Consider the following 13229-nt stretch of genomic DNA (forward strand, 5'->3'; position numbering starts at 1 on the left):
TCTAAATGAAACGAATTCCCAGGTCTTTGCCAACGTAAGTAGTTAGATAGATAAGTAGATGGATGGATGAATGAACGGATTAACAGATAGATATAGCCTATAGATAGATAGATAATGAAGCCGTCTTTGATGCGAGCGTATTAACTGAAGATGCGGGAAGGAGGGTTCACTTTTCATATACCTGAAGGTCTCCAGGTGTTAGCAGCCAATATCCCCGAACTACTTACTACCTGGAACTATTATGAGTCACTGTTACGATGTAGGTCTCATCCAGCTCCCCCTCCTCCTTTATTTATTTATTTATTTATTTATTTATTTATTTATTATTATTATTTTTACTATCCTCCACGCTTTATCCTATATTGGCAAAGAGTTCGTCCGCCATACTTAATTACCCTGAGAAAATGATGGCGTGTGTGTGTGTGTGTGTGTGTGTGTGTGTGTGTGTGTGTGTGTGTGTGTGTGTGTGTGTGTGTGTGTGTGTGTGTGTGTGTGTGTGTGTGTGTGTGTGTGTGTGTGTGTGTGTGGGAGGGGGTGTGTGCAGTTTCCGGAGTCTCCCTTCACTATTAGCGTATTTCTGCTACTAGTGATGAGTTTTCCCGGTGATAATAACTCTTTGATAACAGCTCGCAGTGTGTATTTAGTTTATATCAGGCACGGGGTGATAGTGGCCGGCCTGTGTGCCAAGGGAAGAAATATGCCCACTCAGTCATCTCCAACGACCTGACCAGCCGCGCTCACCTTAATTTTCATCATTTTTTTTTCACCCCCTGATAAATGCGCAAGGTTAAATGTTGTATAAGATATTTACCAATACACATTTATTTAACACTCGCCAGGGAACTTTCGTATCTAGGGATTGTTAAACTCTTTCCGAATTTCCATTTTTTTTCATTCTAGTAAATTTTTTTTTAACTGTAAAAGTGTAACATAATAATACTTATAGGATATTTACCAACTCGCATTTAGTTAACACTCGCCACGGGGGATTATGAAACTTCTACGAATTTCCTTTTTTTTTTTTTTTCATCCAGATAAATTTTTGTTATTGTAAAAGTATAACATTATATACGTATATATAAAATATTTACTAACTCCTATTAACACTCGCCAGGGGAAGTTAGTACCTGGAGGTTATTAAACTTTTTCTAATTTCCATTCTCTATTCTGGTAAATTTGTAAGTGAGTGTCGCGTAATAGTACATGTAGCTAAGTACAAAACATTTGCTAATTCACATTTACCTTACACTCGCCAGGGAAGTTGGTACCCGAAGGTCATTAAACTTTTCCTGTATAGTCACTGATTCTCTTTATTTATTTATTTTTATTACGGCTAATTTATAAATGTAGCATTATTTACGGGTAAGATATTTGCTAATTACCATTTACTTGAAACTTGCCACAGGAGGTTAGTACCTAGACGCTATTAAACTTATTGTATAATTTCAGGTTTTTTCATTCTGTAAAGTTTGCCAGTGTAAATGTACTGTAATATTACGTGCGTATGAAATATTTACTAATTCCCATTAACTTAACACTCGCAGGGGGAAGTTACCTCGGTGTTTTTATATTTTCGTGCTGAATTTTCATGTTTTTGCCATCCCATGAATGACTAAGATTAGATATATATATTTTGTCTCAGATATGTATAAAATATTTACAAATACACGCTTACTAAACATTTGAGAGGGAAAGTTATCTTGGTTTGTTAAAATTTCGTGTTTGATTTTCATAGATTTTAGCCGTGTGATAAATGACCAAACTTAGATGTATAAATACTCATTTACTTAACACTCGCGAGGGAAAATGACCTAAGGAGTACTACTGAACTTCCTCTGCCTAATTTACATCCTTCCTCCTTCCCTCCCCTCGATGAATGCGTTTAATAACCTATAAGCTATTTAGTAATACCTATTTGCTCAACACTTAATACAGGGGGAAGTTACCCTAAGAATATTATTAAACTTTAGTTACCTCGTCTTTTTTCCGTGTGATAAAATGCGTCAGCTTAAATATTGCCTAAGATATTTACCAGTACAGTTCACCTCACACGCGCGGAGGGAAGTTACCTTGAGAATATTCTAAAGTTTCTGCGCTTTCGTCAATTTGCCCTGAGCGTCGAAGAGAAAACTCGGTGAAATATGAAATTTTCGTGTAGGAGCGAGAGGTTCATCAATATCTGAGTCTGAAAGGAAAGGAAGAAATTAACAGATGACTGGAGCCTCGGGGAGCATTTGATAAATTCCCATTAAAACTGGAAAGATTTATGAGTCGGATGAAAGGAGAAAGAACTCGAGAGAAAGAGAGAGAGAGAGCGTGTGTGTGTGTGTGTGTGTGCGAATGAGAGAGCGAGAGAATACAGAAAAAAAGAGGACAAAGGAAGTGCGTGTAAGTGAAGTAAACGTATTATAATTCTCGAAAAAGTGCCTGCCCTCACAAAGCCACATTTAGATTAAGTAAATATAAAGGGTGTTTAGTGGAAAGACGAAGCTTGGTGACAGAGTGAATAATTGATGGAGGGGAAGGAGAGGGTGGAAGCAAGCAGCGAAGAGGAAGACGGCGATAAAGGAAGGAAGGAGAGGCATAACGAAGGGTGCGAGAGGAAGAGAAGTGAGAGAGCAAGGGAAAAAGTGAGATGAGAAATGAGCTGGGAATGACATACCAGGAATGAAGGCAAGGAGATAATTGTAAAGTGCAAGAATGAAAAGAGGGTTATGATATAGAAGAGAGGAAAGCAAGACAAAGGAGGAGACGGTAACAGGTGAAGACGTGTGTGTGTGTGTGTGTGTGTGTGTATACAATTGAAACTCACTCAGCTGATGGAGACAGTTTACTCAGTTACTCAGGAAATTAGCAATAAAAACAAGAAGCCATGACGTTGAAATGAGAAGCTATGGATAAAATGCACTTACGGTAATGATGTGCAGTCGTGTCTGAACAGCGCGGGAGGGAGAGAGAAAAATGCGATAAATGATGAAAACTAAATACTTCACACCCATAAAATAAACCCACATGGGCGGGGGAAGGAAAATAAACCACGCTGCAACTCAGAAGGGAAATTTACCAAAACATAAAACCACGGGAAGGAAAGAAAATGAAACATGCAAACACTAGACAAAAAAAAAAAAAAAAAAAAAAAAACTAATAAAAATAAATAGATCAGGCTGCAGCAACACACTGAGAAGAATGTGGGGCGAAAGATTGTTGAATTTCGCTCATCTTAAAATGGTTCACGGATACCAGGAGGAGGAGGAGGAGGAGGAGGAGGAGGAAGGAGAAGAGAGATGAATATAATAAAAAAGAAGGGAGTAGCCATCTGCTTCACTATTATAAAGCATTCACTACCACTTCACCTCCGCTCCTCTACCTCGCTATTGCTTTTCTGCGTGGAAACAAAAGGAAAAGAAAAGATGGTGTTGTTAGGACGAGGAAAAATACCTCACCTAGGATATGAGAGGAGAGAGAGAGAGAGAGAGAGAGAGAGAGAGAGAGAGAGAGAGAGAGAGAGAGAGAGAGAGAGAGAGAGAGAGAGAGAGAGGAAAAAAGATTGTGTTGTTAGGATGAGGAAGAATCTGCCACCTAGGATATGAGACAGAGAGAGAGAGAGAGAGAGAGAGAGAGAGAGAGAGAGAGAGAGAGAGAGAGAGAGAGAGAGAGAGAGAGCGTAGCAATATGGCTCCGCTGGGTATAACATCTTTCCTCTTCCCGCTAACGTTATTATTCCAACATTTTTCCAAGGCTTTTTCGCCCTTGTAGAAATGCCCGACATCCATTACCCTCCCGCTACATACATTTCACTCACCACCTGGACACCTCACCCTCACCCTTCATTCACCTGGTGCAGCTTCTCGCGAGATTTCACATGGTTCATTATTTTCGTTCGAACTTTCTTTCACGTCACTATCTTACTTTCCTTCGTTCCTCTTTTTCCTCTTTTTTTTCTTTTTTTCTGTAGCTTCAGGTCTTATTTTTCGTTCAGTTTTCCTTCGTGGGCGACACAACGGGAAGCAAGGGAAGGAGGAGAAAGAGAGATAGAGAGAGGAGGATGAGGGAGGGAGAGAAGAAAATAAAGCCTTGACTTGAGGGTGACTATAAAACAGTATTGCTGGCTATCTTCTGACAACAGCTGGAGTGAGCGAGGGGAGGTGAAGGTACTCTCTCTCTCTCTCTCTCTCTCTCTCTCTCTCTCTCTCTCTCTCTCTCTCTCTCTCTCTCTCTCTCTCTCTCTCTCTCTCTCTCTCTCTGGCAAGCCCGAACACTTGTCTTCATGTTGGTTGTAACCAGATTTGCTTTGGTACAAAAACAGCTTCTGGAATTCCTCTCAGACAGCAGCAGTCTTAGGATCAGGCAGGGAACAAGGCGGGGTGGGAGGAGGCGTGGCCTGGCGGGTACTGATGGCTTCCCGGGAACGTATTTCGCCACCCAGACGAGGAGAGAGAGAGAGAGAGAGAGAGAGAGAGAGAGAGAGAGAGAGAGAGAGAGAGAGAGAGAGAGAGAGAGAGAGAGAGAGAGAGAGAGATGACTAAAAAATAATAAAAGCTACTGATAGCGATGTAATAATAATTTCTTGTGGAGAAAAAAAAAAAAATTGCACCTATAAGTTAAGAGGAATTATTTTGGGAAAAATAGTTTATACTTGGAGGGCGCACCACTTACAAGAGCCACTGACTCGAGTATAAACACAATGTCCTTGGCAAAGACTCAAGTGTGACATGACAGGACTAACCTTTGCGCAAAACAGATCCTATGAAGAAACCTCTTCTGCAAGTTAGGGATTTGTTTATTTCATTTTATCCCAAGACTCATTTTACTTTTCCAACAGGCAATCCAGTTCTGTTCCTGCACAGACTCCGCTGTGCTTCCGACAGTCTCGTGTGCTGCCCTTCTCGTGAGAAAAGGCTGAAAAAATACTCCCTCAACACATGTGGGTTTTCTACTGAAAGATGTAAAACAAGTATCTGAGCCACAAAAAACTTCCCTCAAGTTAAAGAAGGAAGTTTTCCCTTAAGATGTTCTATTTACATTGCCGTATGTCGTATTTTTTATTTATTTATTTATTTACTTTGTCTTATTTTCTGAAACGGTCGGAATAGCTTTGATTCAAGTCAAATTTTCCTCTGCAATATAATATGATATAGTATAACAGTGTAATAGTACAGTATAGCAGCGGGGAGTGTTGGTATTTGCGGCTTGGCGGGGAGCGGCTGAGGGAGAAGGGAACAAAAGGGAGGCGTACATCACGGTGGCTACGTGTCCGGCGGGAGTGTCTATCTATTCTTCAGGCAGCCGTGAATCACAGGTCCCCGAGAATTATGGAGTCTTTTACAACGGTGCTGGGAAAAGATGGCTTGGGAAGTAAAGACATTATGCAAAAAAGCGCGGGTATTATTATCATATTTTTTTCTTGCTGTTTTCGTTGTTTGCTTTTATGAACTGAATGTGAAGATCATTTGGGGACGTGGCTGGCGTGTGTGTGACCCTTCCGCCACTCGTAAAAAGTAATCGTACGCAGTTACAACTAATACGGCTCCCTTATAGCCTCTTTAACCTCCGCGTTCCCGATAAATACTGATGCTGGTGATGCGTAGCAGGTGACTCGCGGAGGGATGAGGGAAATAATCATGCTACTAAATATGTAAAGAACTTTTTATTACAAAACAATAAAAATAATAATGTGTGTATATTTATATATATATAATTACATAACACCACATGAGGTTTATTATAAACTTCTTTTTTTTTTTTTAAAGATATCGAGAGATGTTCACAGGTTTGTAGAAAGCTCACGAAAGTTCAGAGGGAGACTGGGAGGAGGAGGATGGGAGAGGAGGGTCTGTACACGAGTCAATAAAAGGTTCAAAGAGTCAACACTTCACAGAGGTTCAGGAGTGAGTTATCAAAAAAATAAACAAAAGCTCATTAGTCTCACAGGGGAATCCGAAGCAGCAGGTCTTCATCTTCCGCGAGTCCCGAGGTGAGGAGGGACAGCAGGCGACTCGGGTGACTCAGGCGTGATGTCATAATGCCCTTGACGTCAGCAGGGCAGGGGCGTCACAGCCTCACTTGACGTCACCCGGCAGTGTGCCCTGCGGTGGTCCCGGCGACACCTGGCAAGAATACCTGGCGTCACCTGTTGTGTTTGCTCTCACGCGCTGCCTAATTAGCCTTGTTTATTCACCTGTGTTTGGATTTATTAATGGATGGCACTGGTGTTTTTTGCGTGTATGGAGAGTTGTTGGCAATAAGTTCGTGATCTCGTTTGTGTGTTTGCATGATTTGTTTTTATCCTGGCTGAGATTTAATGGCACGAGGTGTTTCTCTCTCTCTCTCTCTCTCTCTCTCTCTCTCTCTCTCTCTCTCTCTCTCTCTCTCTCTCTCTCTCTCTAAGCTCCATACCCAATTTAGGAATTATGAACATGTTTTCACGTTTTCAAATATATATATGTATCATGTTACATTATTTACTTGATCGACTTGCTGCCTGCATCAGTCATTCCGTTTACGTCTGTATGTATGTACATCCGTCCGTCCGTCCGTCCGTCCGTCCGTCCGTCTGTCTGTCTGTCTGTCTGTCTGTCTGTCTGTCTGTCTGTCTGTCTGTCCGTCTGTGTATTTTCCTGTGTACTCACTTTTTATGTTATATCATCTGTCTTTATTCCATAATTACTGCTACCACTACTGCTACTACTGCTACTACTACTACTACTACTACTACTACTTCTACTTCTGCTTCTGCTTCTACTTCTACTACTACTACTACTTCTACTTCTACTTCTACTTCTACTTCTACTTCTACTACTACTACTACTACTACTACTACTACTACTACTACTAGTAATCATGTTGTTAGTGCTAAGACATAAGGGAGCTTTAAGAGAAGATTAGACGTGTTTATGGATGGGGATGATAGGTGGAAATAGGTAGAATATATTTCATACAGGGACTGCCACGTGTAAGCCTGGTTGCTTCTTGCTGCTTCCTTTATGTTCTTATGTTCTTACTACTACTACTACTACTATTACTACTACTACTACTTTTATTATTAATATTGATATTATTATCATCATCATCATCATCATCATCATCATCATTATGACCGTTGTTGTTATTGTTGTTGTTGCTGTTGTTGTTGTTGTTTCTACTGCTGCAACTGTTACCATCATCATCACTCCCCCCTTCACTATCACTCCTATCACCCCAGGCGGCGCGGCGTGGCCAGACACATGCAAGCCAAAGCCGGCAGGGCAACGCGGGGAGTGTGAGAGGCTGGCGTGACGCAAGAGTACACCTGGATTACTGCCGCGCGCTTCACCTGGCGACTCGTAAACTCCCGCTGCCCCCTCATGCTGCACTCTCACCTTGACCGCCGCTCACTGCCACTCACGCAACACCGCCCACGCACCGCCCACCCACCAGAGCCACCACCATACACGTACCATCGCCCACACAGTTTCAGGACTCCGGCTGAAATGTAAGTGCTGAAATATTCTGTTGAGTTGTATATTGATTTTTCTCGTGTGTGTGTGTGTGTGTGTGTGTGTGTGTGTGTGTGTGTGTGTGTGTGTGTGTGTGTGTGTGTGTGTGTTGTTGATTGGCACTCTGGTGTAAAATCCCACGTGGTTTTTCTGTTTCCTTGTTTCTTTATCCTCGCCTCCAGGGAATGGTCTTAGAAATATTGTTAACTGGAAGGCCCTTGAAGGTGCATATGTTTTTCTCCCCGCATTTTTTGTTTTGAAGGAAGAGGGAACGGGAAGTGTATGTAGGCATCACGTTTTACTCAAGAGTCTTTACCTGCGCAGGTGTCAAACGCACGCCACCAATTTGTTCAGTGAATAGCAGTGAAAAAATGAAAAAAAAAAATGAAAACGAAGCAGGGATCAGGTAATTAAGAGCGAACATTAGCGAAAACAACCATGTAAAAAAAAAAAAAAGAAAAGGAATATTAGCATTTTTCATTAGCGTGCTTATTAAGTTTTGATCTTTGGTGTTAATGAATATTTGTTGCTACGGCACCTCCTCCTCCTCCTCCTCCTCCTCCTCCTCCTCCTCCTCCTCCTCTCTCTCCTTTACTTCCTTCCCCTCTTCCTTCCCCACTCGTCAGATGGAGAACAAGAACACCGCCACGTCTTCCTGTTCGAGTTCTTTTCTTTAACCTTTTCCTCAAGAACAAACTCCCCTCTCCGCTCTCCTTTCCTTTCTTCCGCCTTTCCTTCTTCTTCTTTCTCCTTTCTCAATTTCCATTCTGTCACGGTTTTTCTTTTATCTCGTATTCCTCTTCCTTCGCTTCTGTTATAGTTTAATTTTCCTTTAGTTTTCTTTCCTTCTTCCTTCTCTTCTTCGTTTTTCCATTGCGTTATGTTTTTTTTTCTTTTTCTTTTCCTGTTCCTTCCATTTCATTATTATTCTGTTAGATCTCTTGTCTCCCGTTCTATTTATTTATTTTTTTTCCTTTTTTTCTATTTTCCTTATATTTCTGTTCTTTCTTTTCTTTGTCGTTCCATTACGTTTTCTCCTTCCTTTCCCTTTTATTCTTCTCTTTTTCCTCTCCCGTTCTATTTCATTTTGTTCCTTCTATTTTTCTTATCTTACCATTTTCTTTTTCTTTTTCTTTCTTTTCAGTTCCATTTAGTTTTCTTTCCCTCCCCTTTTCATTCTATTCCTTCTCTTCTGTACCGTTGCATTTAATTTCCTGCCGGCCATTTTTTTTTCCTAATCTTTCCGTTCATCCCATTCCATTCCGTGCTGATTTTATCCCTTTTCCTTTATTTCTTCCTTCTTATTCCTTTCATTCCGCTTCCTGCTATTCCTTGCCCTCCCTCTCCTTCCCTTGTCCTCCCTTGTCCTCCTTGTCTCTCCCTCGTTGGCTGAGGAGGAGGAACAAGAGATGGGCGACAATAAAACATGTAGCGGGAGGGTGTGTGAAGGTGCGAGGTGGCTGGTGTCGAGATGGTGACGAGGTGGTGGTGGTGGTGGTGGTGGTGGTGGTGGTGGCGACAGGTAGTGCAAGTGTTGTCTTATCTTGTTCCTCTCAAGCTCTAACTTTTACACCTCCCCTAAACATTTCGTGCTGTTCTGTGTGGTCGTGTGGTCGTGTGGTTGTGTGGCTGTGTTTTTCTCCTCCGTTGGTTTTCCTTCCAGCCTCACCTCGTGTACGCCACATTCCCTCCTCTTGGCCTCGTTTTCTTATTCGTTATTCCTTTCCTTTGAATTTAACTCTTTTCTTGGACATTCCTCGATTCTCCTTTTATCCTCCTCCAGTGTTTTTTTTTTTCTTTTTCTCTCTGCGAAGTTTTATAACCTCTTATCCACTTAGTTTTGTTCTCCTCCTCCTTTCCCTTGTCACCCTTTTATTTCTTATTCCTCCCTTTAAAATCTAACATCTTTCTTACACATTCGTTGAATCTCCTCTTATCTTCATTTTATCCTTCGCTGTTTTTATTCCTGCTAAGTTTAGATAACATCTCATCCACTTCATTTTGTCCTTTCCTTGTCTTGTCAACCTGTTATTCTTTATTCCTCCCCTTAAATTTAACATCTTTCCTACACATTTGCTGATTCTCCTTTTATCTTCCTTTTATCCTTCGTTGTTTTAATTCCTGGTAAGTTTTTATAATCTCTTATCCACCTCATTGTCTCCTCCTCGTCTCCTCGTCCTCTTCCTTGTCGCTTTCTTATTCGTTATTCCTTCCTCTAAATTCAACAGCTTTCCTCCACATTTCTTGATTCTCCTTTTATCCTTCCTCGTTGTTTCTATTCCTGCTAAGCCCTCCATCCCTCTCTTATCCACCTCATTGCCTGCTCTTCGTCTCCTCGTCCTCTTCTCTCTCTCACCTTCTTATTCCTTATTCGTTCTTCTGAATTCAACCTTTTCTACATATTCCCTGACTCTCCTTTTATCCTCCCCCGTTTTTTTTTTATTCCTAATAAGCTCTTCATCACTTATTTGCCTCATTTTCTCATTGTCTCCTCGTCCTCTTCCTTGTCACCCTTTTATTCCTTATTGCTAATTGTAAAACCTTTCCTATGTACTCCTAGATTCTCCTCTTATCCTCCGTTGTCTTCACTCCTACACAGTTCTGTATCGTCGTTCATTCGCCTCATTTTCCCCTCCTCTTCTCGCCTTTGTCATTTTCTTATTCGTTATTCTTTCCTCTAAATTCAACAGCTTTCCTGCATATTCCCTGATTCTGCTTTCATCCTCCTTCGTTATTTTTATTCCTCAGTTCGAAATTACTTTTTTATTCGTCTATTTTTTTCCTCCTCGTCTCTTCGTTCTTTGCGTGTCCTTCATCCTCTCCTCGCCCTCCTCTTATTCCTTCAATCCTTGCACGTTTCCTGTTCCACCTTTTATCCTCCTTCCTGCACGTTATCACTTTATTTCACCTCACTCCTCGTCCTCGTCCTTTCTTTATTTCTTCCTCTTACATTTAAATCTTTCTCACATCTTTTCTGGTTCTTCGTCTCTTTCTCTTCCTCTGCGCCTCGTCCTGCGCCACCCTGTCCCCCTCACTCTCTTCTCCTCGTCAACGTTTTTATGCCTTCCATCGCTCACCTGACGTCTTTTCCTCCACATTCCTTGGCTGTCCTCTTCTCTCCCTTTGCTTATTTCCTTTGCAAATTATCTCCAGTGTCTTATTCCCTTTTCCTTCTCCTCCTCCTCCTCCTCCTCCTCCTTCTCGTTCGCTTCGTATTCCTTCCCTTCCTTGTATTTCTATCTTTTCCTCGTTTCCTCGTGAGTTATGCATATTTCCCTGATTCTTCTCTTCTCTTTTACTGTTCTCTTTTCTACATCACATCCCGTGCGCCTCATTCTCTCTTCGTTGCCTAGTGTGTGTGTTTTTTTTTTTTTTTCCTTCTATCTTTCCCCATCTTTCTTTCTCTTACTTGCGTTCTCCTAACCTTTGCACTTTTCCTACACTTTCCCTGCTTCTCTCTCTCTCTCTCTCTCTCTCTCTCTCTCTCTCTCTCTCTCTCTCTCTCTCTCTCTCTCTCTCTCTCTCTCTCTCTCTCTCTCTCTCTCTCTCTCTCTCTCTCTCTCTCTCTCTTACACTTCACTTCTTATTCGCTTCATTCCCTCTTTCTTATTCCTTTCTCTTTCTCTATTTTTACACTTTCCTCACACACACAAACACACGCACACGCACACGCACACGCACACACACACACACACACACACACACACACACACACACACACACACACACACACACACATATATTTCCTGATTTCCTTTTCTTTTCTTCCACTGTTTTCACTCCTAAATCCTGCATCACCTCTTGTGCGCCCCATTCCCTCCTCCTCCTCCTCCTCCTCCTCCTCCTCCTCCTCCTCCTCCTCCTCCTCCTCCTCCTCCTCCTCCTCGTGCTCCTCCTCTTCCTCACCCACTTTTTTATCCCTCCTCATCTTCCTTTGGTTTACTCTCACTCTCCTGGCCTCTCCACGAGTGAGTGAGAGGAAGTGAGAGGAAGGAAGAGGAAGGAAGAGGGTCTCAACACCTTGGAGGAATCGTTTGATGTCTTTATGGTTTGCTCTCTTCACTTGCGATACAGTGAGTGGTATCCGCGGGCCGCCCTCTTTACTCCTGACGCAGGGCACCGCCGGCCGCCTCTCTTAGCCCCCTAAATAGGAAATGGTGCTTTATGGGAGTTGAGAGGGTGGAAAGGCGTTTTTTCCCTTTCTTTTATCTGTTTCCCCTCTCGTTGTCTTAATAGGGAGGCTGTTTGAAGTGAGTACCGAAACTTTTTTGTAGCTTGTTTTAATTAATTCTTCCATTATTAGAAATTTTTAATATTAAGTGACGGTTTATAGGAATAGAAAGAGTAGAAGGGCGTTTTTCTCTTGCTTTTTTTTCTATTTTATCTCTCGTACAAAAGAGTACAAAGATATTTTTAGTGTTTTAATTTATTCTTCCATTTTTTTTTCATTTTTAACAGAAAATTATGCTTAATAGGAGAAGAAACTTAAGAAGGCGGTTTTTCTCTTGCTTTTATCTATTTCCTCTCTCGTTGTTTAAATAGGGAGGTTGTTTTGTTTTAAGAAGACTTTTCGTATCTTGCTTTAATTTCTTCTTCCATTTCTTCATTCTTTTTAATGAGGAAATGCTGGCTGATGCAATGAGAAAGACTATTTTAATTCTTTATTGATTTCTTTCCTCCTTTTTTCTGTTGTATTTCGAGTATACAGACTTTTTTCTCTTTACTTTTTTTTTTTGTCAAGTTTTCTTTTCCTTTCTCCGTTTCCTGTTTGATCGTGAGTGGAAAAGCGCTTTTTATTACCTTATTTTTTATTTCCTTTTTAATTTCCGGTCTTGTTTTAACCTTATCCCATTCCCTTTTTCCCCCTTTTTTCTATTTTTTTTAATTTTTCATGTATTTTCCCTTTTCTCGTTTTCTTCCTTTTTATCAATTTTTAATCACCTTTTCATTTTTTTTCCCTTTATCCCGTGTCTGTAAGTAAGGCAAGGAAACTAGGAAAACAAAGGAACCGCGGGCAACTTTCCATTTTCCCAATTTTTTCCTTTTCCTTTTCTTTTCTGGTTTGTAAGACAGGGAAACTAAGAACAGCGGCCAACTTTTCCCTTTTTTATTAAGTGCAGCGCCGGGATCTTACTCAAACGAAGAAATAAAGAAAAAAAAAAAAGGAGAAAGAAAAGAAGAAAGGAAAAGGAAGAAGAAAGAAAAGGGAAGAAGCGAGAAAGGAAAAGAGAAAAGGAGAAGGAAAACAAAGGAAGGGTGGTAAAAATGTTGATGGTCACGGAAGAGTCTGTGGTCTGTTGATCTGTTGGTCTGTTGGTGTATCGGTCTGTTGTCATTTTCCAGCCCCGGAGTTTGAGATACGGTTACGATTTAATATTTCAGGCTTAACATTATTTATTCTTCCTGGTATTCTGGCTTCAAATTGTTATTCCTGCTTATTCGTGCATGACTTCCAATGTTGAGGAGCCGCAAGAATTACTGGAGGCCACATACACACACACACACACACACACACACACACACACACACACACACACACACACACCACAGTATAAATATTTTACGTTTTAATAATTTACGCGATGAATTAAGACGAAATGATGTTGATAGCGAAGATGAGAAGCCTTCATATCTTTCCTTAGTTCAGATAAAGTTGCTTTCCACAGTCCTCTAAGGATTAATAGGTCTACTGGTGCTATATTGTGTTACTTTATGTTCTTCCTTTGTGTTGTTGTGTATTCTCTTTGATGGAAA

The 13229-nt window shown here is 41.1% G+C and overlaps 1 protein-coding gene across 1 annotated transcript in view; it reads left to right on the top strand.

Moving 5' to 3' along the window:
* The window catches only part of LOC135090763 (protein ABHD18-like), a 173040-nt gene that overhangs the window by 12897 nt on the left and 146914 nt on the right, over positions 1–13229 (top strand). The window contains exon 11 of the transcript XR_010262107.1: positions 7202–7471. The gene's annotated coding sequence lies outside the window, so the exon portion shown is untranslated. The remainder of the gene's footprint in view (positions 1–7201; positions 7472–13229) is intronic.

The sequence above is a fragment of the Scylla paramamosain genome, chromosome 36, assembly GCF_035594125.1.
Source record: "Scylla paramamosain isolate STU-SP2022 chromosome 36, ASM3559412v1, whole genome shotgun sequence".
Taxonomy (NCBI): Eukaryota; Metazoa; Arthropoda; class Malacostraca; order Decapoda; family Portunidae; genus Scylla; species Scylla paramamosain.